Source organism: Ascaphus truei, chromosome 6 (assembly GCF_040206685.1).
Source record: "Ascaphus truei isolate aAscTru1 chromosome 6, aAscTru1.hap1, whole genome shotgun sequence".
Taxonomy (NCBI): Eukaryota; Metazoa; Chordata; class Amphibia; order Anura; family Ascaphidae; genus Ascaphus; species Ascaphus truei.
In genome coordinates, this window is record NC_134488.1 from 106655486 (window position 1) to 106681117 (window position 25632).

At 44.4% G+C, this 25632-nt stretch overlaps 1 protein-coding gene across 1 annotated transcript in view; it reads right to left on the bottom strand.

The window, feature by feature from the left end:
• The window catches only part of NTF4 (neurotrophin 4), a 72484-nt gene extending 51372 nt beyond the window's left edge, over positions 1-21112 (bottom strand). Inside the window, exon 1 of the mRNA XM_075605629.1 lies at positions 20557-21112. The gene's annotated coding sequence lies outside the window, so the exon portion shown is untranslated. The remainder of the gene's footprint in view (positions 1-20556) is intronic.
• Positions 21113-25632: the final 4520 nt, after the last annotated feature.

Consider the following 25632-nt stretch of genomic DNA (forward strand, 5'->3'; position numbering starts at 1 on the left):
CCACTAGGGAGCAGAAACCATGTGATGTACAATAAACGGCACACGGGCAGTGAAAGGGTTAAATCTTTAGCTAATCTGGCAGCAAAAAGTTTAATGGTGATACCTGCGCTCCCCACAAGTTTCTCCACACCATTCTAAATAGGAGAAAACTGGATCTTCTCCTAAGAGGGTTGAGCAGCAAAGTTTGCCATTTTTCTTAATATTTGAGCACTTTTGTAAATTATCACAATATTTGAGATTCATATATATATTTTCACCTTCACAAGTAGCGCCTCACAATTTTTGTTTATTATTAGCAAAAAGTTTAAACCAGGGTGATCCTGCGCTCAGAAAGACCCTCAAGTTAACAGGTAAATTTAAAGTTATAGTGCTTAAAAGTTCAGTCTGAAGAAAGTGTATGTGTAAAGCAACGTTTAGCAATTCTCAACGAGAAAAGAGAACATTTAAACAATTTACCGTCATTTTCTTTTCCTGGAACCATGGCAGTGAGCACTGTAGGGCTAACTCCATCCTCAGCTTAGTATGACAGGAAATTTAATTCTTGCAGGTAGGCCATTAAGGCCCCTCCCACTACTTGCAGATTAGTCTTTGGATTCTCCCATAGCTGAAAAATATAACCGATATATATAGCGCAATCCCGATATAGCGCGATCCGCTACAACGTGGATCGCTTATAACGCGGTCGGAGTGTTGCTCCCATTTTTTTAATTATTTTTTTTTAAATGTATTTACAACAGGTTAAATCATTTTCTATTTAAAAGCAGAGTGATGATTTAGGTCCCATCACATGCTGTGCACAATGAAGATTTACATTTGTGTCTGTGTATATATTATTATAATACACTAGAATGGCTGTTAGTAGAAAATTGCTCATGCCTTTTATGTAGTACAAACTGTACTCGAGCTTGTTTGCAACATTGTAGTCCCTGTCTGAGGAGCTTGCTATTTAAATGCACACTGTATTAGGAGTTACTTAAATCACCACTACTACGTATTTGTCGGAGTGCTGTGACGACAGGTCTTGTGCTGAGGTCACACTTGTTGACTAACCCTCCAAGTTTGCCATTCATAATATTCAACCCCATTACTAAACCTTGCTGTTACCCTCAACCCCGCCTACACAGCACTACGCGTCACTAGACAAACCCTGCAAACCTCACATCCTATTCGCCGACAGCCAACCTAAATTTGCTTACGCGAGCCCACCTCTAACGCAATCTAATGCAAACTTTCCCAAGCCCACCGTAGCTCAGGATTAGTTGCCAAATGATGTTTTCAGCTCCACCAATCATGTAAGTGATTGGTTAGTCTTGGCCAGCCAGCGATTCTGATCGGACAGATGCTTTCCCTGGCGCACCACCCCTCTTTCAGAGCTTTTGGTGAAAGAAGTTAGCCCGTGGCGACAGTTGGGCAGCGTAGTTTGTCAGGCTGGGGAGGGAGGAGTAAGAGGCGGGCATTGGGTCTTGAAGTAAAGCAACAACAACCGAGAACTAAGGGCGGCATTTGCATTCACTCACCGAGGACCCGTGAGCGGGGAAGGGAGCTGCTTCGCTGCTGGGGAGGACAGTCAGCACCAGCCACATATTTCCGGTCTTCTCTTCACTTCAGAAAAGGGTGGGGAGGTGAGACCCATATTCATCCCTCCTCCCTCCGCCATGTTTTTTTTTCCATTAGTGCCTGTGCCGCGCTGCCTGTGCACATGTGCGCTCCCATGGGCGGGACGGAACCCCTGATCGCGGCAGCCATTTTTTTTGCGGTCCTGGTTATAACGCGGTCTCATTATGTGGACCCCGAGCACCGCGTTAAAACGGGGTTCAGCTGTTTTAGGCATACATAGGAGAGGGTAACTATGCACCCACTAACATGGTTCCAGGAAAAGAAAATTACGGTAAGTTGTTTAAATTTTCTCTTTTCCTGTTCACCATGGCAGTGGGCACCGTAGGGACATACCCCAGCAGCATATTTAGGGAGGGAAAACAAAACCCAAATGCCAATATCAGTTTCAACCATTTTATTGATTACATTTTCACTTTATTTTACTACAGACTGTAACACTTTTCGCCCAAAGCTTGCATCAGCTGAAGCCTGAATGTCCAATCTGTAATACTGCATAAATGTGCTACATGAAGGCCACACTGCCGCTTTGCAGATTTGTGCTGCTGATGCCTGTGCCTTAAATGCCCATTAAGTGGCCATGGCTCTTGTTGAGTGTGCTTTTAAATTTAAAGGAGGATTTTGTCCTTTGTTTTCGTATGCTTTTCTGATACATGTCACAATCCACTTGGATATTGTTGCTTTGGACGCTGCTTGTCCCATTCTTGGTCCTTCAGGAATGATAAACAGTCTGACTTTCTTATGTCCTGCACCCTTTCAATATAGGTTTTCAAGCACCTTACTACTTCAAGGCTATGCAATCTCTCTTCCTTCTTGTTACCTGGTCTTGGGCAAAATGAAGGAATTACAATTTCTTGGTTCATATGAAACTGAGAAACTACTTTCGGCAAAAAATGATATACTGGTCGCAACACTGCTTTATCTTGGAGGATGACCAGAAACGGTTCTTTACAAAACAAGGCTTGTAACTCTCCCACTCTCCTTGCTGATGTAATAGCTATCAGGAACGCAACCTTCCACGATAGTAACTTTAAGGGTATTTGATCGATAGGTTTGAACGGGTGCATAGTGAGAACATCCAGTACCTGTGACAGGTCCCATGTTGGCATTCTACTCTTGACTTGTGGTCTTAATTTCTTGATTGCTTGTAAGAAATTAATAATAAGTCTCTCAGTTGCTAGATTCTTCTCTAGCTGTTCTGACAATGCCAAAACTTGCACCTTCAAATGAACTGAGGCCGAGTCCTCTATCAAACCCTTCCTGTAGAAATTTACTAGTGTTACAGTATTTGGAGAGAAAATCTTTTGTCTGTGTTTCACACACCAGTCTCTGAAGCATAACCAAATTCCATAGTACACTGTTGAAGTAGATTTTTTCTTGCTTCCAACAAAGTTTTTATTGTTCTATCTGAACATCCTTTTTCTCTCAATGTCTCCCACTCAATGTCCAAGCCGCCAAGGCCCATTGTTTGGGGGCTTGGTGTTATACTGGTCCTTGTTGCATTAGTTCCTTGATATTTGGAAGATGTCACGGAGTGTCTATTGCCATGTTTATGAGATGGGCAAACCATGGTCTTCTCGGCCAATATGGTACCAGCAGTATCACTTCTGCTTGATCGCTCCTGATCTTCTGATATCTTTGAAATGAGAGGAACTGGAAGAAACAGATATGCCAGATTGAATTGCCACTCGAAACTGAGGGCATCTGTGTGACTTGCGGTGGGATGAAAATGCCTTTCCCAATAATTCGCCACCTTTCTGTTTTGGTGAGTAGCCATCAGATCTATCTCTGGTTGTCCCCAGCGTTCTACCAACCTGTGGAATACTTGGTTGTCTAACGACCATTCTCCCGGGTGAATCAGGTTGCGACTGAGAAAATCTGCTGTAATATTTTCTTGTCCTGGGATATATCTGTAACATAGCCTTTAGCCCATGATAGAATCTCTGATGTTAAACTCACCAGTCTTTTGCTTCTTGTTCCTCCTTGCTTGGCTATATATTTTACCACGGCTCTGTTGTCTGACTTTATTTGTACATTTCCATCTTTTACCTGGCTTTGGAATGCTTCGAGTGCTTTCGGCACCTTACGTTCCAGCAGGTTTGATGGTAACTGTTGTTCTTTGGTTGTCCAAAACCCTGTACCAGTAAGTCCCCCCATTTGCCTCCCCAACCTCCACTGCTTGCGTCTGTGGTGATTGTTACCCATTGTTTCTGGTGCAACGTATGTCCATTTAATAGGTTCTGTGCCTTTTCCCACCATCTTAGTTCTCTCTTTGTGTGTGGGTATATGTATATTTTTTGTCTTACATCCTTGGGATCTCCGTTCCACTGTTGTAAAAAAAATTGCTGCAATGATCTCATGTGTAGACCTGCCCATTTTACTACGTTTAACGTTGAAGTAAACTTTCTCAGGAGTCTCATGCAGTCTGCTGCTGCTGATGTGTTCGCTGTTCTGAGCGTTCTTGTCTGAATTCCATTATATCTTGGATTCTTGAGGAGATCTTGGTGCTCCATGGAGGTTTAATCCATGGTGTCACATGGGCCAACAGGAATACGCAACGGATGATGTCGCGACTTCCTATTGGCTCCTGTCCCGCGGGAGATTTAAGCCTCCCTATTGTTCACCCAGCCTGGCATGCTACTGGCAACACCTATGGAGGTAAATTTCTCAGGAAGCAATGGGTACCCATAGTTGAAATGAATGCAGTTCAGCTCCGAAGACCTCCTGCTTCCTATACATTTAGAAAACAGGGTGGGGTGAGGGGGCAGTGAAGGGTTTCTTTAGGTTAAGCCTGAAGAGTGATTGTCTGTAGAATAGAAAGAGTGATGCTTATTGCATCTAACCAACCTAGTACTATGCAGAAGTGATCTAAGTATTTCCAACACAGGAGGTATCCCAAGGCACAGTGTAGAAATGCAAGGGAAACGGAAACAGGATGCCAATGTGGATCAACAGCTAGAGACGAAGGCTACAGGTATATTGCTTGTGCACTGGACATCAAGGTGACAACACTTGGGAGTTCAGGGCCCTTCCCATTAAACCGTATATAAGCCTCATAGCAAAGCTAAACAAACATGAAAAGGTTCATTCTAAACTACACTGGGATAGTTTTCAGATTTAAGAGCCATACAGTACGTTGGCAGAAACAAGTACATTGGAATATAGAAGGGAGGATTCAATAGCCTGAGCTCTAGATTACCCGACAGAAGCTGATTGAATAAACTGTAAGAAGTAATTCTTCTAGGTTGTGAACCTCTGGGTGTACATAGTGGTGTACAGCAAAAGCAGGGCTGAGTCAATGCAGTATTGGGCCAGCGAGGACAGGATGTCTGGGTAATGTTTTAGCACTGTACTGTAAGTAGAGAGAGGAGTTTGGGAAATACTGAAGAAACCGACAGCTGACCATAGCAGATGCACGCAACCCTCTGCAGAGTTACTTAAGTGAAAACACACAACATAGTTACTACTTTGTCAGTCCAGATAATGTTTGCAAAATCGTTCTCGAAGTGTATTGGAAACGTGTCTGACATACGTTAAGAACTTAACCGTATAACTTTAAAATATCTACAAACAGCAACAATGAGTGCAAATTGAAATACTAATGTCATGATACACAAACGTTGCCAGACATACAACTTACAGTAGATGTGATACTATGATCACTTACATCAAACGTGTGGACTTATGAACTATTGCTATTGGCCTACTTATTCTTGCAAATGTCTGCCAGGTTTCTATTGCAGGTTACAGAACTCAAACTGACTGACCATTCATTAGTATCTCTCAAGAACGTCATTTCTGTGCAGACCTCCACTTGGAACAATCTTCTCAAATTACACTTGCAGACACAAGGATATGATCTTAATGCACCTTCCTAGATGTTCTGTTTGCAAGTGTGTCCCCCGAAAGGTTACTACAGCCCCCTGGAATCACCCAATGCACTCACAATTGCAACATACTGTAGGTATATTTTATGGGTAAGAAAGGTCCATGGGTGAATACAAATTTTGACCATAATAAGTAGATTCGTTGAGACCAATTTGAAAGTACTGTCCATTGACAGCCTCACACTGATCTAGTCTTACCCCTTACATATCAATGTAGGCAGAACATGAAAAGCTGTTCAGTAAAGAAATCGGATGGAAAGGAGGTCTGGGAATAAGAGCATAAACTGAAAGGAATAGCCATAGAAAGCTAGAGGAGGGAGGTACTTATTTCCTTGCTTCGTGTGACCATACTACATGAGTGGTCCAGTGATACTGCATGTCTCACATACAGTACTTTCTTGCTCAGCACTGCTTTGCAGTCTAACTCCATTGTTGCAAACAATTATTTCATATTCCTAATTTGTACAAATTCTCTTATTTGTGCTTCTTTTTTTTTTTAAAAGCCTGGGTTGTCCCATTCTTCATTTTGACATTTTTATATTCAACAATGTATTTTTTTCCAGGCCCTCTACTAATGCAACTGTTTTCAAACAAATGTTTTTTTTTATCTCAGCTTTGATTACTGCAACTTTGGAAGTGTTACTGCATTCGTTTTCATGAAGGAATAAGCCGATATGTAAAATAGTACAGATTTAGTGCTGCTCTGAGTTAGGATTTGGGAGACGGAATCTGAAAAGCCATTACACACTTTTGAGTTTAGGAAACACACACTACAAATGGAAGAGAGGTTATTAGTAACAGGGATTTTTGCTTTGTTGGAATTCCAATTCATTTTATTATATCGTGTTACTCTTGTTATCACTTCTCCTAGACACATTCCATTGTTTATGGGAGGCAAAAATTCATGAAGGCCTTTTGACCACTTCCAGAAAATGAAACCATTTAGGTCAGTAAAGGGGGTCAGGTTATAATTAGGTCTTTAACGTGTACAGAACTATTGTATTAATCTTAAAGATATTTTAAGACCCCAGTTATAGCTCAAGGCTATGGGGGAGAAGAGTGGGCGTCCCACTGCTCCAATATGGTATGTGCAGCTTAACACGAGGCAGGCTCTGACCTGCTAACATTGCATCCTTCTACTGCAGGGCGAGTATCACTGCTTACAGGAAATTCCATGGCGGACCATCGTCTTCCAGTGTGTTTTGTATATTTGCCTTTATTTCCTATACCGTGTGTGACCAGGATGAGATTTGTGCTCCAGTCTAGAACTGTTTAGCATACAAAAACTGATATTGCTATGGATCACTCTTGGTCAGTGCGGGTTTTTTTTAAACCTTTTTTAGTTAAGGAACCCTATAATTATATTGTGAAATTCTGTGGAACCCCAACCCTCTCTAGTACAGTGTCTGAGATCAGATGCATTGTAAGGTACCCCAACCCTCTCTAATAGCGCGTCTGAGATCAGATGTATTGTAAGGTACCCCAACCCTCTCTAATAGCGCGTCTGAGATCAGATCCATTGTAAGGAACCCCAACCCTCTCTAATAACACATCTGAGATCAGATGCACTGTAAGGAACCCCAAGCCTCTCTAATAGCGCGTCTGAGATCAGATGCATTGTAAATTCCTCTGTATTTGGTACCATTTTCAAATGAACTGGAAATTTCAGGGAACCATTGAGGGGTGCACGCGCAAAAGGGTTCCTATGAACCATGGTTGAAAAACACTACCCTATGGCAATAGCACACACAAAGCAAACACAGTGCATGAGAAAAGAAAGAAATTGTATATGAAGAGGGGGTGAAATGTTATAAAAAAATTAATAGAAAATGCGACAGAAAATGTGTGAAAAAACATGGAAGAAGAAAATACTACTGTAAGAAGATATAAAAATAAAAACACTGAACAAATACAAAAGTGAGTGAGATAAAAGATGTGTATTCTGCTGGATGTGATAGAGACCTGTAATGCTGGTTGCATCAGGACAATGCAAGGCAGAGAATATACCGTATATATGTATGGAAATTATAATAATAATAATAATACATTTTGGCACTAAAGAGGAAGGAGAATAGGAGGTATGTGGAAAGGAGACAAGCCAAAGAGATTACAGGAAGGACCCAGACAAGAGGCAGAAGAGAAATGAGGTATAAAAAGGAAAAATTAGAGCAGATGACGAGTGATGGAAAGGAGCCTGAATTTACTCGGTGAGAGGGATAACACACAAGTATGAAATGTTCCCTCCAGCATCCAGATAAAAGACAAAATGATCTAACTGCAGACACACAGCCTTATCTCCAAACCCTACTTATGTACTCCAGACTTTACACCAAGAGCAGCCGATCAGAAAAGGATGTAGGATTACAGGTAGGAAAAAAAAAGCTTTAAATTCCACTAAGCCGTACAAATCATTCTGCTTTGTTCCAATTCAGGGATGTATCGGTTAAGGCAGCTCAGGAATCCACAATTATGACAACACTTTCTACAATCCTACAGCCAAAGCTGACTGCAGCTGGTAGGAATGGAAGACACCCAGCCCCTAGGTTCACTGCTTCCCTATCGCCGCTTTATACCTGTCAAATGTTATCAGCAGAAGGACCTTATCTAGAACTCTGTACCTCTGAGGTGTTACTGATTTTAAAGATGTCAAGCGATAAATACTTGGAACTGTCCAAAAATGCAATTAAAAAAAATAAGTGGGGGTGGGAATGGGTTTGAAACGGTTGTAGTGCTCTGAGCTTAAAGTATTTGTACAATGCTAGGACTCTTATATTGTTTCCTCATTTTTGCAATGGTTACCTCCTATTACTTTGGTAAAGGTTTGAGAAGTGCATGTAGTTGAACTCTATTCTGGACGATGAAAAAGACCACTCCTCAAAGCCTATGCAAGCGATGACTTTAAGGCACCCGAAGTCCTAACACTGTTCCCTTCATCAGGGGCGCTCAACTCCAGTCCTCAAACCCCCCCCCCAACATGTCAGGATATCTCTGCTTTAGCACAGGTGGCTAAATCAGAGGTTCAATCTTTGAATGAGCCAACTTTGCTGAAGCAGGCACTGATTGAGCCACATGTGCTGCTGAAGATGGGATATCCTAAAACCTGACCTGTTGGGGGGGGGGTGGACTTGAGGAATGGAGTTGAGCGCCTCAGCCCTATATACCCGTACCCCCGAGTCCCTAGCAGCATTTAAGGATAATCAAAGGACCGAAAGCCCTACTCTTTCCATATGAGAAGAATGGTTTCTGACATTTTCATAGACTCATAAATCACTAGAATGAAACAGCAAGAGAGGAGTGAATGTCTTCAGATTTGCACATTTTTCTTGGGGTTTTCTCCTCATTTTTGCATTTCTGTACGAGCGTACCTTGCTCAGCCACGTGACCGCACCTTGCTCAGCCACGTGACCAGGCACACTGACTCTTAATGCTTAGCAAACTTTTTTGTAGAGCTTGCAGTTTTTTGCGAATATTTGCACGAAAAAACCTTTGGCAAATTTTGCCTAATTTGCGAAGTTCAGCAAAAAATCTCTAGCCACAGAATAGACATGCAGCTTAAACAGGAAATGAAATGACTTTATTTTTTTAGAAAACACGAGTTTATCTTAACCAGCAGCACCTCCCATCCCTCAATAGTATGCAACCAGGTTTTATGCCATGCACAGCCTTTCTGTTTGTCCATAGCTGCAGATAGAGTCCAAATCCATAGCAGGCTATGGCAGCTGCTTGCCAGATGTTTCCCTTTGTCCTGCAACACAGCTGTCTGCTCTGATGGCAATCAGACATGGGAAATCATGGCTATGGTGCAGCATGTGCTGTTAGAGCCCCGGGGTCTGAACTGCCCCCTGCTGGTACACAGCCAAATGGTACACAGCGATATACAGGTTTGAGTTGGGTAAAGTCTTCCGACGTTCTCACACCTCATTATACAATGTAAATAGACAAGATTGCACCGTTTATGGTCTCAGAGACAGGATCTTGCTGGTACAGGGTTTTGGGAGATACACAAGGATGGGGAAGAAGTATCTCATCTATAGCAGATGTCGATCATCGCCCTTCTAATAATCCATGTGTAAGCAGCCACTTATAATAAGACCTTTCAATCCAGTTACGGCTACAGAGGCATTCAGTAACTGTTATATATGGTTTTCAACAGTCTACACAACACAAGGAAAGAGTATATGGAACTAAACAACATCCTTGGAGAACGGCTGGTAATCTCCATTTTAACCGTCACCTCGTTCAGCTACTTTTAATTTTTTTATCTTGAAAAATTACTTTTTATTTGCCCTTTTCATCCTTCCTCCATAGTTCATTGTAAAATCCCCCTTTACTTTCCAGTTTTTAAGAAATGTTGACGTCAAAACAGTAAGGATGTTTCCAACACCACTTTATCGCTCAGCTCTTATCTGCAACACTTTGGGACTAGTAGCCGTTACTGGCCTATAATGAAGAAGCAGACAATGTAGACATGGGGTGGCTAACTCCAGTTCTCAAGGGCCACCAGCAGGTCAGGTTTTCAGGATATCCCTGCTTCAGCACAGGTGGCTCAATCAGTGGCTCAGTCATTGATTGCTTCAGCACAAGTGACTCAATCAGTGGCTCAGTCATTGACCTGACCTGTTGGTGGCCCTTGAGAAGTGGAGTTGGCCACCCCTGATGTAGACACTGAGACATTGTTCCCTAGCTGCTTGTTCTTCAGGTGCTCAGGCCTAGGTTTGCAAAGCTATAAAATACATGTTGAATAATGAAACACTTGTTAAAAAAACTGAGAGGAGAGTGTTTTATATGGTGAACACCTTCACTTTATTGCAACTCCAATATGTGTTACAAAGTGGGACTGGGGTTTTAAAAAGCAAAGCTATGCAGGGATAGTCATGTGTGAAGGTTCCACCACAAACATTACTGTGGGATTAGGAGGTTAAATGTTGCCTGGTCATCAGCACTAAATTCATTATCTCCGCTACACTGCAGCTACTGGCCAGTGTCAATTTATTCTCCGTTGAATGGTCCTCCCATTTTCAAAGGTGGCTTGAGCCATAATCAGCAACTGTATGCCAGGTCGTACTCATAATGTGCCTTGTAATTATCCAGCAATGTCATGGCCACATAAATGCTGTATATAAAGAAAATATGGGGAGCGCTGAGAATAGTGTATATAAAGTGTTAAATACAGTGCAAAGTGTGTAAGTGCTGATAAAGTGCAGCAAATAGTGCAACATGTGGTAATATTGTGCAAAATAAAGTGCTATAAAGTGATATAAAGATGGCAGAATAACCCATGAACTGCTTTGTTTTTTCTTGCTTCCTTCAAATAACTGCAGCGAACTTGTTTCTTCCTCCAGGGGTTCATAGGGAAGAGAAATAAGGATCCATTGGTGTAGATTGTATAGATTGTATTGGTATAGACAGTAAAACTTCAAATGTTACACTCACATTTTGAACGGAGCGCTCCCCTTGCTCCGTGTGTCAGGATGGCGCCGGGGAGCGCCGGCTCTCACCCGGCGTTCACTTCCTGGTCGTGATGCCACGGATCTCGCGTCACGCGATATTTGGGCGTCCTCACGACACACGGAGCAGGGGAAAAGGCATTACACACCAGGGACTTTGAGGGACCGCCACGGAACATCCCCCAAAGACCCCTATACATTGTCTGTTTTAAAAGTTCAAAATATGAGTGTAACATTTGAAGTTTTATTGCCTACACCAATGGATCCTTTTTTTCTTCCCTATGTCCCCTGGCGGAAGAAACAAAGTTCCCTGCAGTTATTTGAAGGAAGCAAGAAAAAAAAACATAGTATATGGGTAATTCTGCCATCTTTAGATCACTTTATTTTGCACAATTGTACTATATATTGCACTATTTACTGCTCTTTACCAGCACTTACACACCTTGCACTGTATTTAACACTTTATATACACTATTCTCAGCGCTCCCCATATTTTCTTTATATACATGTTCTAGAATTTAGGGGGTAAATTCTATTTGGGTTTAGATCTGCTACCTTTATGTTTAACACATTTTTATTGATATCACTAGCACCGGGTTATATTTCTATTTCACTCACATAAATGTTGTGCAGGGTTTTTCATCCGCTCACACATTAATAACCCCCTTTGATGCCAGAGCGACAGGTTACGCATTGCTGTGCAAAGTAGCATCCCTCTCTGGCAACGTAGTGGATAGGTATTATGTAAACTCATACTCCTGTAGTCCGGGCACAGCTCTGCAAAAGTGACAGATAATTCTTGCCCAATGAAAGCTTTCTTCATGTGAAAGCATTAAATAACCCTGACGGGGATGATGACTTCATGCTGTGTGTGTTTGAGGATGGACGGGGCAATGCTGCATTTGTCCGAGATAAAATTCCATACCGTTCAATTTGCACAGGGATCAAGCGTTCCTAAATGTGAAGACACGCTAATTAATTAATTGCTGTAACCCGGCCGCAGTGAGTTAAATGAGAAGATAACGACTGGCTTTAGATTGCAAACTTGGCACCCATTACCGAGATTCCTAGTGAATCAGATGCTTGTGTTGACCCAGCTTCTTTGGGCTCTTTTGCCTTATTAAAAAGGGGACACAAAGTCCCAGTAACCCAATCCCCCTCTGCAGGAGACTTTCATGCCCATGTCTCTCTCATCTCCTCACAGCTGCTTTCCATTTACAAAGAAACTGAACATTACCAGCTGAATAAAAAACCTCCAGGTCTGTGACTGGGATAAAGAACAGAGAATGTGTCCCAGTAAGAGGGCATTCCAAACGGTGCCGTTTAAATCGCTGCTAAGTAGGTGACACTGGACTTCCCATTCTCGGTGCCTCTACATCTCAGCGTCAAGTTTCTCAAAAACAACATTTGTGTTACAAAAAATAAATAAATAAATGATCTTTCAGCTTGAATGCAACAAGATAGATGTCCAAAGTGGGGTATGTCACTGATTACAGCGTGTGCAAATATGCCACAACATGCATGAATGACTGAAAACACTATTGTTTTCAATGAAACAGGTGCACACCTGCAGTAATTGCAGTTGCTTAACACAATTAGGTTAATACTGCATTTTACGACCCCAGATAATAGCCAATGAATGTGGCGTCATTATAACAAACTTATCGGCAGGTTAGCTCGCATTACAATATATAGGACCAGTGTAGACATGAAAAAGAAAAACACAGCATCTCGTTTAATTCCAAATACTCATTGCAAGACCTGGTTTACACAATTATGGAAAACAAACACACAAATAAGAGGTGGTGAGTGTCTATGGTGGACATAAGAGAAATGTGTGTATATATATATTATTACTTCTCACTAAGGGACTTGTGCACCCACAATTCTCCATCATAATACTAAGGGAATCGTGTTTCTGGCTATTGTCAGCTTTTAATTGCACTGAATCACAGATGGCATAATTTCTTCATTCATTTAACCATTCAGGCCCTTTCACATTTCACACAGTTGAGTCCATGGGACAATAAGAAATAATCTGCATTTAGTATAGGTACTTGCTGAAATGGAATTTACATTGAAAGGGTGAGGAGGCTTGAATCATTTTTGGCATCAAAAAGATGCAACTAAATGACTCCTATGTCATTAGACTTAGGAGCAACATGTAGAATGTGACTAATAAATTGCAAGTTAATTTGGGAGGAGCGCTGGGTTTGTGCATCTGTTTTCCTGCTTTATACAATACCTTGATTTTCGGCTTTCCTGCCTCTTTAGGAGGGCACTCTTCTCTCCCTGTTCCTGAGGTCCCCTTGTGGATGCATCCCACTCCAGTTAGAGAAACAAGTGTGCTTCTGATGGCTCTGTTAAGCTAACTCTTATCTGCTGCTGTTAGGATTGCTTCCAAAGCATGTTGGGAACAGTGAACATGAAGAGCAATCTAGTCACATCAAACACTAGAAGAGAGAGAGGCTGGACCTGTACACACAGGGATACAAGCCTCCAGCACTGTCCCAGCAACATCAAACTAGTGTGTAGAATGAATAAAGATTTTTTTTTTCCGCTCTCTTTCTTTCGCCCTCTCTCCTATTCTGCTATCGCCAAAGAGTAAAATAGAGGGCGTTTCATCTTTCACATGAAAACTTAATAACTCTCCAACAGGAGAGAGATCGCCTTTCCTGCTGCTATTCAAACACGAGGGGAGCGAGAGAGGAATAAAAGACAGGAGAAAAAGAGGGTTTGTTTTTTTTTTTTAAACTATGTAGCGATGGAGAATGAAAATGCACGTCGCACACTTGCTCCCTTTGATGTTTAACATTGTGAGACCCGCTTTGGCAAAACAAAAATAAGGCAAAGACCAAGAAAACAAAAAAAAAAAAAAAATGATTGTAAGACAGATCGGGTAACATAGCACCTCATCACAAGCCTTTAAGTCATGTAATCCATAGATAAAGAACATCTAGAGTTACCTTTACATATAGGCTTCGGGTCTTTTCTCACTTGATACACTAGGTTTGTGTGGTTTGCTTTATATACTTGAATAGTTTGGTTTCAACCCTTTGAAGCTGGAAGGGGCAGGCAAAGTCCTGTTTCTCCCTCCAGCAGATCAAGGGGGTGGAGAAAGATGCACCCAGTTGCCAATAGTGCTAGGAAACTGCCCATTGGCATGCCAGATTAAACATGCCAGATGACCCGGACAGTCCCGGTATGCACAGGTCCATAAGGATAAACAGCAACAAAGGAAAGGGTTCTTTACAGTAAGGGCAGTTACAATGTGGAGTTCATTACCCATGGAAACTGTGATGGCAGATGCAGTAGATATGTTCAAAAAAAGGTTGGACATCTTTTTAGAAAGGAAAGCTATAGGGATATATCAAATAAGTATACATGGGAAGAATGTTGTACAAACAAACAACAGCCAGCACCACCTAGGCAAAAAAACTCTATCAAACATTGAATTAGGTGCGGGTAACACCAACGGCCCCTGTACACCCTAAATATAGTCAAAGTATTTAAATAAATGTGACTTGCACACAGTCAAGAAAACTACTGACAAAGCACTGTCTATAATTAAATTTTTATATATCAGTAGAAAACAGCATGTAAGGTAAAAAACTACTGTCACAGTTATGAAAGGTAACACACAATTACACAGAAATACAAAGTGACAAAAAATCACCAACACACATAAAAGGGAGATATATATGAAAAAAAGCACCATGGAGTAATGTGAATAGGATACACATCACCTAATACCTTATATCAGGGGTGCGCAAACAGGGGGCGAGGGGGTTACAGGGGCCCTGCACGCTTCCCAAAGGCATTTAAATGAAATGCCGGGGAAGCAGCGAAGGCCTCTGCAACTCTCTCTTACCTTGGTTCAGACGTCTTCTGATGACGTGTCGCCATGGCAACGCAGCGTCAAATGACGCGGTGGGGTCATGTGACGTCACCTTGCCAGGGCAACGTAACATAATGACGCCAGAACGTCTGAGTCAAGGTAAGGAGGGGGGAGCGAGGAGAGGGGGACAGCCGGCAGGGGGGCGCAGGGGAAAAAGATTGCGCTCCCCTGCCTTATATCATGCAAAAAGGTGTACAAAAAGTGCAAAAAAAACACGGCTGATTGAAAAAGAAGCAAGAATTATAAGAAGGGGGCAACGTTTCAGGACCTCATGTCCTTTCTTGTAGCCCATTCCCACACATATAAACGCTCTGGATCTGTTATTCCCGTGTAAGTATTGAGAGTAAGCACTGCACACTTTGGGAAGGATGTTGATCCAGGGGGTAATCCGATTGCCAATATTTGGCATCAGGAAGGAATTTATTTTCCCCCTTATGAGATATCATTAGATGAAATTTCACTGGGGTTTTTTGTTGGCCTTCCTCTGGATCAATATACTGTATGTACAAATATAGGATCAAGTGTCTGTTGTCTGTATTTAGCATAGGTTGAACTTGATGGACGTATGTCTTTTTTCAACCTCATCTACTATGTAACCATGTGCCTGTGGACCGCATAGAGATTATACACTGCATTTTAGAATAGCCCGCTACTCTGTATCCAATTGTTGGCTCACATCAACCTGTCCTAGTTAAGCTTTAGAGAAGTTAGGTATCTTTATGCCAGCACAACCAACAGACCCAAGGACGGCATCAAAAGGAGGTCAGGAACATAAAGTGCTTCTTCCTTTACATAGTAAGTCATGGTTTGTATGGCCAATCTGCTGTAAAAAAACAGAAGATTACGTTAAGGAGCCCCTCCCCCCCCCCCCAAACATAAACTCTGCACTATAAATAACACTATTAGGGAGAGGGAGCGGGCTCAGTGAGTAAAGACACTGACTGGCACTGAGAGCTTGAAACAGGGGAACCTGGTTCAATTCCCGGTGTCGACTCCTTGTGACCTTGGGCAAGTCACTTTATCGCCCTGTGCCTCAGGCACCAAAAACCATAGATTGTAAGCTCCACGGGGCAGGGACCTGTGCCTGCAAAATGTCTCTGTAAAGAGTTAGGTAAAAACTAGCAGCGCTATACAAGAACATGCTATTATTATATTAACTACGGTATGCAGAAGATCCTGTTAAAGTGAGGATGGAAACATTTTCAGGTGGCCGAGGGGTTAATCTTTCCTCTTCCACTGCCAAACAGTTCTTTTTACCCTTTCACCAGCATGTGGACCTTCAATGCCTTGGTTTACAGTGTTGGACAACCCTCTAACAGCAATGGGGTTAAAAAAAAAAAGTATGAGACTTCAAGAGATTGTAAGAATCCATGTAATTCCCAGTGATCTAAATACTCCAACAGCTCATTAAATTGTTTTAGTGGCACAGTACCTGTAAATTGCAAATGCACAAAAATGTCACATATGGTACAAAAAGACTAGAAAGGCTTATTAAAACATTAAGTGTGTGTCAGACGTCAGCACTCCATTAACAATCCATCGACCACAAGTACTGTATGCACACAAGACAAAGCAACAATGCAAAAACCCCACGCAACAAACACATGGACAGCTACAAAAGAAAACATATGTACCAAAAAGTCACATGTACTTCTAATATAAGCCCTTCGCCACAAACCGCAGCTAGATTTCAATTAAGTTAAATAACATTTGCTTTCCTATATCCTATACTCAAGGGAGCATTTTTGACAACTGGGTAGTTTTCACAGGCTTACATGTTTCAATCACTAGAAAAATAAAATGAAACAAGGAAATTCCATCACAAAAAGTATATATAAAGTTATATTGCCGGATTGAAAGCCAGGTTCGAACCAACGAGGGGTCGGTGACAAACTCCCTATGCGAAGCCCTGTTTTGCACCTTTTATTCTACATTCCAAGGGTCCCATGTATCGGGGCAATTAAGAGAATTAAGTAGTGCACGTTATTACTGGATGCATCAAATGATATCTGCCTGAGCTTCTCTGCTTAGTGTTTAGATAGAATATTTCCAGGTGCTATATATAACCTCTTTATAACTCCCTGCATGAACTGCATTACCAGCTTTCTTACATTTGAATCATTCACAAAAGTTTAAATTCATTCAGGAAATGAGACACTTAAGGATACAGTTCTGGTTGTTAGCAACGCAGAGGCGAGTTTCACGACAAGCGATCCTTAAATCGATCCCTCTGTATCTTTATGACATCGCATAATATCACTTAATAGTAGGTGGCATTGCACAAATATAGAATATTATTGTGACGTAATGATAAAAAAAGAGGCGATGCCTCATAACCTAGATGGACTAACGGTCAATAAATGGCGTTCTGTGTTTAACGCCCATTTAATTTGTTGACCCAAATCCCCAGTGTTAAAGCAGGGATAAGGGTCTTTTTTTAATCTCGGCAATAGGGAAGTATTCATTTTTAACAATACAGGCGTACCCCGGTTTAAGGACACTCACTTTAAGTACACTCGCGAGTAAGGACATATCTCCCAATAGGCAAACAGCAGCTCGCGCATGCGCCTGTCAGCACGTCCTGAACAGCAATACAGGCTCCCTACCTGTACCGAAGCTGTGCGCAAGCGGGGAGACTATAGAGCCTGTTACAAATGCGTTATTTACATCAGTTATGCACGTATATGACGATTGCAGTACAGTACAGGCATACCCCTCACTTTAAGTACACTCGCGAGTAAGGACATACTGCCCAATAGGCAAATGGCAGCTCACGCATGCGCCTGTCAGCACGTCCTGAACAGCAATACTGGCTCTCTACCTGTACCGAAGCTGTGCGCAAGCGGGGAGACTATAGAGCGTGTTACAAATGCATTATTTACATCAGTTATGCAAGTATATGACTATTGCAGTACAGTACATGCATCGATAAGTGGGAAAAAGGAAGTGCTTCACTTTAAGTACATTTTCGCTTTACATACATGCTCCGGTCCCATTGTGTACGTTAATGCGGGGTATGCCTGTATATCTGCAAATGACTAGCTAATGCCAACTGACTTATTCACATGCAATTCACTGAACTCCGATACCTGGTGATATGGGGCTACTGCAAAAAAAATAGTGCCCATTTTTATTACCTACCCCAGCCTAGTGTTAGGCTGATCTTGCCCATGTATGTTATGGCCACTATATGCATAGGAAACATCAACCTAGTAAATAAAGTGGGAAGTCCCCCCAAAAATATCGCTGCAATCCCATTTTTTGAATAACGCTAGATTGTAATGTAGCTATGTCGACTTTTAGTGAATCTGTGTCTCAATTATGCTTGACCGGTGCAGTAATCTCCCACCCCAGCGCCACTTACTACCATATAGTACCGTACCTGCTTTCTGTCAATTGCATTATAATCTGTCCTCCTTCTGTGATGCACAGGAGCGTGGGGTTCTGGGAGCAAGTGGCCTCCTAAACGTGAGTGACTGAACTATAATTTGGCAATTCCTCATTTTCAATCCTGTGTCTGCAAACCGCACGCTTCCTTTAACAATGATTTTGCCTGTCAACAAGAATAGCACCTTCGGGAAACTATCCTAGGGAGAGAGCTCTGTCATCCTGTCGACATTTCTCACGCCTTCGCCTGTCTTTCAGACCTCAAAATTACCAAACTTCTGCTCAATATTACTTTTTTCCTTTTTCAGGTTGTGATAACTTTTTATCGCAAAGCCGTGAATATTCCTCATTGACAGGCTTTGAAGACCACGCTTGCAGTATTATTTTTGCCTCCCTACACTTACACGGCTCCTTTGCCTCACATAACCTCTCTTACAACTTTTTATTTACATAACGCAGTAACATCTAGTCGTATAGGCAATGCGGTGGGTGGATTAGGTTTGACACCTTGTATGCAGAGTTTTGCTTCAGGTTTGCAAAAGAGGAAAATATCATACTGTCCTATCAGCAAATACATCTTTAATTAACATGCATTCTATTATATATATATATATATATATATATATATATATATATATATAATATTATATATATATATATAATATTATATAATATATAAAATAATATATATTTATTTATTTTTGCGGTGGTGCTAAAATGAAACCATTTTTTAAACTTATCCTCTCCCAACACTTAATGATGTACATTTGGGATTTATTTATTTTGATCTAGAGGTAGAGATGGAGAGATACCTCTTTGAGAAAAATAGATCCAGCTCACTTGGACTTTCTCAATAATTGGAAATTATTTAGACTGTGATCGACGTTTCTGCCCCGTTGGGACCTTGGTCAAAGCATCAAAACATCGATCAGCGTCTTAATAAATTCCACTTATTGAGAAAGTCCAAGTGAGCTGGATCTATTTTGCGCTTATGCTATACATACCCTCACTTCCGTGACACCTTGGCATGTCATAGGAGTGCCTTACTTTCCCTGAGATATATAGATAGATATATAGATATATATTTATAGATGGATATAGATATATAACACAAGGATTATAGTGGCACTCCACTGATGCTGGAATATTGCCTCTAGGTTCTAGGTTATTGCTGTTAGGCTCCAGACAGAGCCGTTCTCAAGACTCGAGAAAGGCTCCAGAGAAAGCCAAATCATTGACCAGTGTATTAAACCTTTGCTATTTTTTCACAAGACCTGGAGTGCCTGCATTTATTCTTTTATATACATACAGTACATACATACATACACACATCCATACATACAACTGTATTCCAAGTGAGATTATATACATACACGCACACAACTGAATTCCAAGTGAGATTAAAAGACCAAGGCGATGACCAAAAGTAAGATGCGAGGATGAAATCAGAACATTTGTTGGAGCAATGTAAACAAGAGAGGCTGCAACTGCAATATGTGGAAGGTCATTGGGGAGGCCTTCCTCCAGCAGTGCGGAGACAAGGGTGGAAGATGATAACGAGAGTATATAGATATAGAGATAGCGATAGATACATAGCTATTAAGCGATAGGACAAAACAGAGACATTTGTAACTGGCCACCTGCTTTCAAATCGAAGAAAATAAGTTAAATATAGATTTTTTCTCCGACAAATCTAGGTTTTGTTTTACATCATTGCACCGTTTTGCAACAGGAACAAGTTACTAAATGACCCCCATTACATTGTATATAGTGGAATCTGTATGCTGAGCTTTCTGTATAAACATATAGAACATTACAAAGGCAGATAAGTGATATATAACAAAGGCATGAATAGGAGACAAAACAAACCACACAGGGCATGGAATCCCTGGTTCAAAGAGCTTACAATCTAAATTGTAATAGACATTGATTATGTGCAATAACATCATACACCGCACTGACATTTGGTTGTTTCCCTACATCCCACAGTAAACCCACCATAGTGACCAACTACCCTAACTCAGTTAAAGCCTCAAGCTGCTTTGTACCCCTTCTGCCATGAATGGGATAATGACACCCCCCCCCCCCCGCACCACCACTGGTAGAAATACCCTTTTTTTTTTTTTTTTTTGCTATGCCTTATTTGAGATCCAAGTTTTAGCTATGAAAGATCTGTCACTGACACAAGTCCACCAGGTGGAGATGGGGTGGAAATAAAAGAGGAATTTCTATGATAAACACATTACTCTCACGCTGGAACTCTGCACAGATACAAGAAGCTGGTGGAGGAAGTAGAAAGTCATTTTACCCCCCAAAACCTTACCGTCCTCCAGCAGAGAGTAACTTCTTCAATCTCCAAGGCAAACATGTGATGATCAGGGAACAAAGTTGCAATGTGTTCTCCCCCCCCAAAAAACTAGACGAATATTTGTTGGGGGGGTGGAGGGGGGGGGGGTATATTGCAGAAGCCCTTCAGTGGGCAACCTCCTGCCCCTCTTCTCCTATGCACGTTGTCTTCTCTCAGGACACCTTGCTTCCAAAGCTGGGGCAGAGTAGTGGTCTCCAGAACAGGCAGAGAACATTCATTCTTGCTGGCGTGTGGGGAGTGGGTCGCAGGCTCCTTCCACTGGTAGGAAACAGGGAAACCAGAGGGAGCAAGTCAGCAATGCAGCCAGGTACCCGCACCGGGTCACTGCTCTCCTCCTCTGCCCCTTCTATCCTTATTCCTATTGAAACCAGTGACCTCCCTATTTGGGGGATCTCGGTGTCCCTTTAAACCTGACCCTTTGGATCGCTGCCTCCCTGGAGGTGAAATTCCCAGCAGGAGGCGAAGCATACTTTTAGGCACACACACACACACACACAAAAAAAAATGTCTCTTTTTCTTTTGTGATGACGTGTCTCTGGATCCACGCCTCCTTTCTCTAGTTAATTTCACCCGGATAATAACACCCAGGCAAAATACCTGGGTGGATCTGCAGCACGCTGGTTGGGTCCCTGGGTGTCCTTTACAGCCCCAGCCTCTGCTTATCCTAATGCCATTGGAAGTGGAGAGTTCTGGCAGCTGCTCAGGAGAAAAGGCTTATTTTTTTTGTTACATTCAGCAAGTGGCAAAATGAAAGCAGCTACAGTATGCAGGCAAGTGGGTATGAAGCACTTATTCCCGTGATCTGTTATTTGTATTATTGGTTATTTATATGATTGTCACGTATTATCAGGCTGCGGTCACGCTAGCGCTGAGCGGGCGGTGTTTGGCGAGGTGACTTGCATATATATATATATATGCAAGTCCCCGCTCACGCGATGCGCTTAAGTAAATAAAAAATTTATACTTACCCGCTCGCTCAATATTCGGCAATGCCGCCCCCACCTCCCCCCGCGCACGAGCGAGCAGACGCAGGACACCCGTCACGCATGCTTTGAGCGCCAGCGGGGCCGCAGCCGTACTGTGAAGCGCTATGTACATTAATGGCGCTATATAAATAAAGACATACATACATACAACCCCTTCGCTGCTGGAAAGCGGTAACCAATGCATTGCTAAACGATGTTCTCCTGGCCTCTCCAGCAGTGAAGGTGTTACGGCATGTAAGAAACCAACCTATTTTATAGCCACATATAACACAGTGTGGTGTCAGTAGTGGAACAGCACAGCCTCTCACAGGCAGCATAAGGCTGCGTCCAAGGTCAGCGCTTAGGCGCTGAGCGCGCTGACGCTTCTCAGTGAGCCGCTGCAGCCGCAATGAGAGCGGCTTTAGCAGGAGCTCGCGCACGCTTCCGCAAGCGTGCGGAAGCGCGTGTCTTTGAAAAATTTTAGATTTTCGCGCTCATGGGAGCGCAGGGCCGGTCACGTGAGCGGTTCGCCCAATGAGGGCGAACCCGCTCCGTGACGTCACAGCCCCCCCCCCCCCCCCCCAACACGCCCCGGACATCGCGCGGACCAAGGCCAGGTTTTCCCTCAGCCTCCGCGCGCCTCCGCACGGCTGCAGTCCTATGGACGCAGCCTAAATGTATATGAGTTGCTGCCTTTTGTCATTTCTGTGGGAGAGCTGGGTGGCCGCTATGGAGAATATTAGATGTAAGTGGCCAGAGGTTTTTGTATTAGATTACAATTACAGAGTATCCCTGTGCTTCTAGAAGGACCAATAATACAGAGCAATGGCCACTACCCCAGTGAAAGGATCTATAAACACAATCTGATGGTGTAACCATTACATACTTCAAAAGGAGAGCTGACTCAATGTCAGTTTTCCTGGCAAAATATTTTATCAATAAAATAAATAAACAATGAGGACAATTTCCCCTGGGGCTTACTCTTCATTTTGTTAGTAGCCAATGCGCAGAAAGATGCTGACTTGTTAAAGTTGGCACAGGGCCTCTGTCCAAAGTCCCAGGCGTCTGCATGCAGCACATGGCTTTTCCATCACAAGCAGCGCATGCTTTTACTATCAGTTTAGAGCAGGGGTGCTTAACGCCCGCCCTCAAGCCCCCCGACCTCCCAAAAGGTCAGGTTTTCAGGATATCCCTGCGGCAGCACAGGTGGCTGAAACAGTCCCTGCTTCAGCACAGGTGGCTCAATCAGAGGCTCAGACTGGATAATCCCTTCGAGAAAGTCGCCCGTGTGCGACGAAATTCGTCAGGGAGCGTCATCACGCAAGCGACACGTCATCACGCAGCGCGTGATCAGGCCGGATCACCCGCGGAGCAGATCTGTGGCTGCATTCTATTGAAAGCTATACTGAGGCTCCAGAAAGACGTCTTGTGGTTATTCAGGTGCTCCCAGCCCTCCAGCTGACCGTGGTGATCCCTGGAACCCACGAAGTGAGACTCTTAACAGCGGAGGTTTCGTGATTGGTGGTGATATTTGATTCACAGCTGCCTATTTTTATATTACCCTGGTGAGTGGATTTCTTCGCCCCCCCCCCCCCCCCGTTCCTTCCCATCATTAAATTTACTCTATTATGCTATGGGGCGTGCGCGCTCTCTTCTTGTCTTCCCATATATATATAGATATATATATCTATATATATATATATATATATATACAGTGTTCGACAATTCATTATAACTACACGCCCGTGGCGGGTGGATTTTGGCCGCTGGCGAGTAGTTGCTGCGGCTCTATGAATTCCCCTGCTCGCGCCAATTTTTTTATTTTTTTTAAAATAAATAATCCCCCTCCCTGATTGGGTTAACGCGGGGAAGAGGGCCGGCAGGCAGTGCTGGGTTAGCCCCCTTTCCCCGATCTCCTCTCCCTCCTTATCTCCCCCCCTCCCTGCCCTGGGGTGTCCGCCACCTGGGATGCGGGAGATGGGGGGAGGGTTGTGTTGCGCGGCTGTGCACGTGGGTGGGGTGGTTGTGGTTCCCGCTCCCATGCGGCCTTTTCCCGTGTGCTGCCCGCTCTCATGCGCTCCCCTCCCGTGCGGCCCCCTCCCGTGTGCTGCCCGCTCCCGTGTGCTGCCTCCTCCCATGTGCTGCTCCCTCCCGTGTGCTGCCCGCTCCCGTGTGCTGCTTCCTCCCGTGTGCTGCCCCCTCCCGTGTGCTGCCCCCTCCCGTGTGCTGCTCCCTCCCGTGTGCTGCCTCCTCCCGTGTGCTGCTTCCTCCCGTGTGCTGCCCTTTCCCGTGTGCTGCTTCCTCCCGTGTGCTGCTTCCTCCCGTGTGCTGCCCCCTCCCGTGTGCTGCCTCCTCCCGTGTGCTGCCCGCTCCCGTGTGCTGCCCCCTCCCGTTTGCTGCTTCCTCCCGTGTGCTGCCTCCTCCCGTGTGCTGCCCCCTCCCGTTTGCTGCTTCCTCCCGTGTGCTGCCTCCTCCCGTGTGCTGCCCCCTCCCGTGTGCTGCTTCCTCCCGTGTGCTGCCCCCTCCCGTGTGCTGCCCCCTCCCGTGTGCTGCCCCCTCCCGTGTGCTGCTTCCTCCCGTGTGCTGCCTCCTCCTGTGTGCTGCTTCCTCCTGTGTGCTGCCCCCTCCCGTGTGCTGCTTCCTCCCATGTGCTGCTTCCTCCCATGTGCTGCACCCCTCCCGTTTGGCCCGCTCCAGTGGTTGCACGGGGTGGGAGGCTTCCCCCGTCCCCCTCCACAAACGCGACCAAGAGCCGGGAGCAAGATGGCCGACACTGCTCCGTGAGGGAGGGTGAGGTGCCTGTGTTCCGGAGATACGGGGTGAGTGATGTCATCAGCCCACCAACATTTAAAGCACCACTCAGTGTGTGTGTGTGTGTGGCTACCCAGTCAGTCAGTCACCTACCCACCCAGTCAGTCACCTAGTCAGTCAGTCACCTACCCACCCATCCCCTATCAGTCAGTCACCTACCCACCCATCAGTCCACCTACCCATTATCAGTCACCTACCCACCCAGTCAGTCACCTATCTTCATCACCTACCCACCCTACCACCTAGTCAGTCATCGACCTACCCACCCCAGACAGTCCACCTACCCTACCAGTCATCACCAACCCACCCAGTCAGTCAGTCACCTACCCACCCAGTCAGTCAGTCACCTACCCACCCAGTCAGTCACCTACCCACCCAGTCAGTCAGTCAGTCACCTACCTACCCAGTCAGTCAGTCACCTTCCCACCCACCCAGTCAGTCACCTACCCACCCAGTCAGTCAGTCACCTACCCAGTCAGTCAGTCACCTACCCACCCACCCAGTCAGTCAGTCACCTACCCACCCAGTCAGTCAGTCACCTTCCCACCCACCCAGTCAGTCACCTACCCACCCAGTCAGTCACCTACCCACCCAGTCAGTCAGTCACCTACTCACCCAGTCAGTCAGTCACCTTCCCACCCACCCAGTCAGTCAGTCAGTCACCCACCCAGTCAGTCAGTCACCCACCCAGTCAGTCAGTCACCCACCCAGTCAGTCAGTCAGTCACCTACCCAGTCAGTCAGTCAGTCACCTACCCAGTCAGTCAGTCTCACTCTCTCCCCCACTCTCTCTCTCTCTCTCTCTCCCCCACTCTCTCCCTCTCCCCCCACTCTCTCCCTCTCCCCCACTCTCTCCCTCACGCTCTCTCTCTCCCCCACTCTCTCTCCCCCACTCTCTCCCTCTCCCCCACTTTCTCCATCTCCCCCACTCTCTCCCTCTCCCCCCCACTCTCTCCCTCTCCCCCCCACTCTCTCCCTCCCTCTCCCCCACACTCTCTCTCTCTTTCCCCCCCACACTCTCTCTCCCCCCCCACACTCTCTCTCCCCCCCCCACACTCTCTCTCCCCACCCCACACTCTCTCTCCCCCACACTCTCTCTCTCCCCCCACACTCTCTCTCTCCCCCCACACTCTCTCTCCCCCCCCCACACTCTCTCTCCCCACCCCACACTCTCTCTCTCTCCCCCACACTCTCTCTCTCTCTCCCCCACACTCTCTCTCACCCCACACTCTCTCTCTCCCCCCACACTCTCTCTC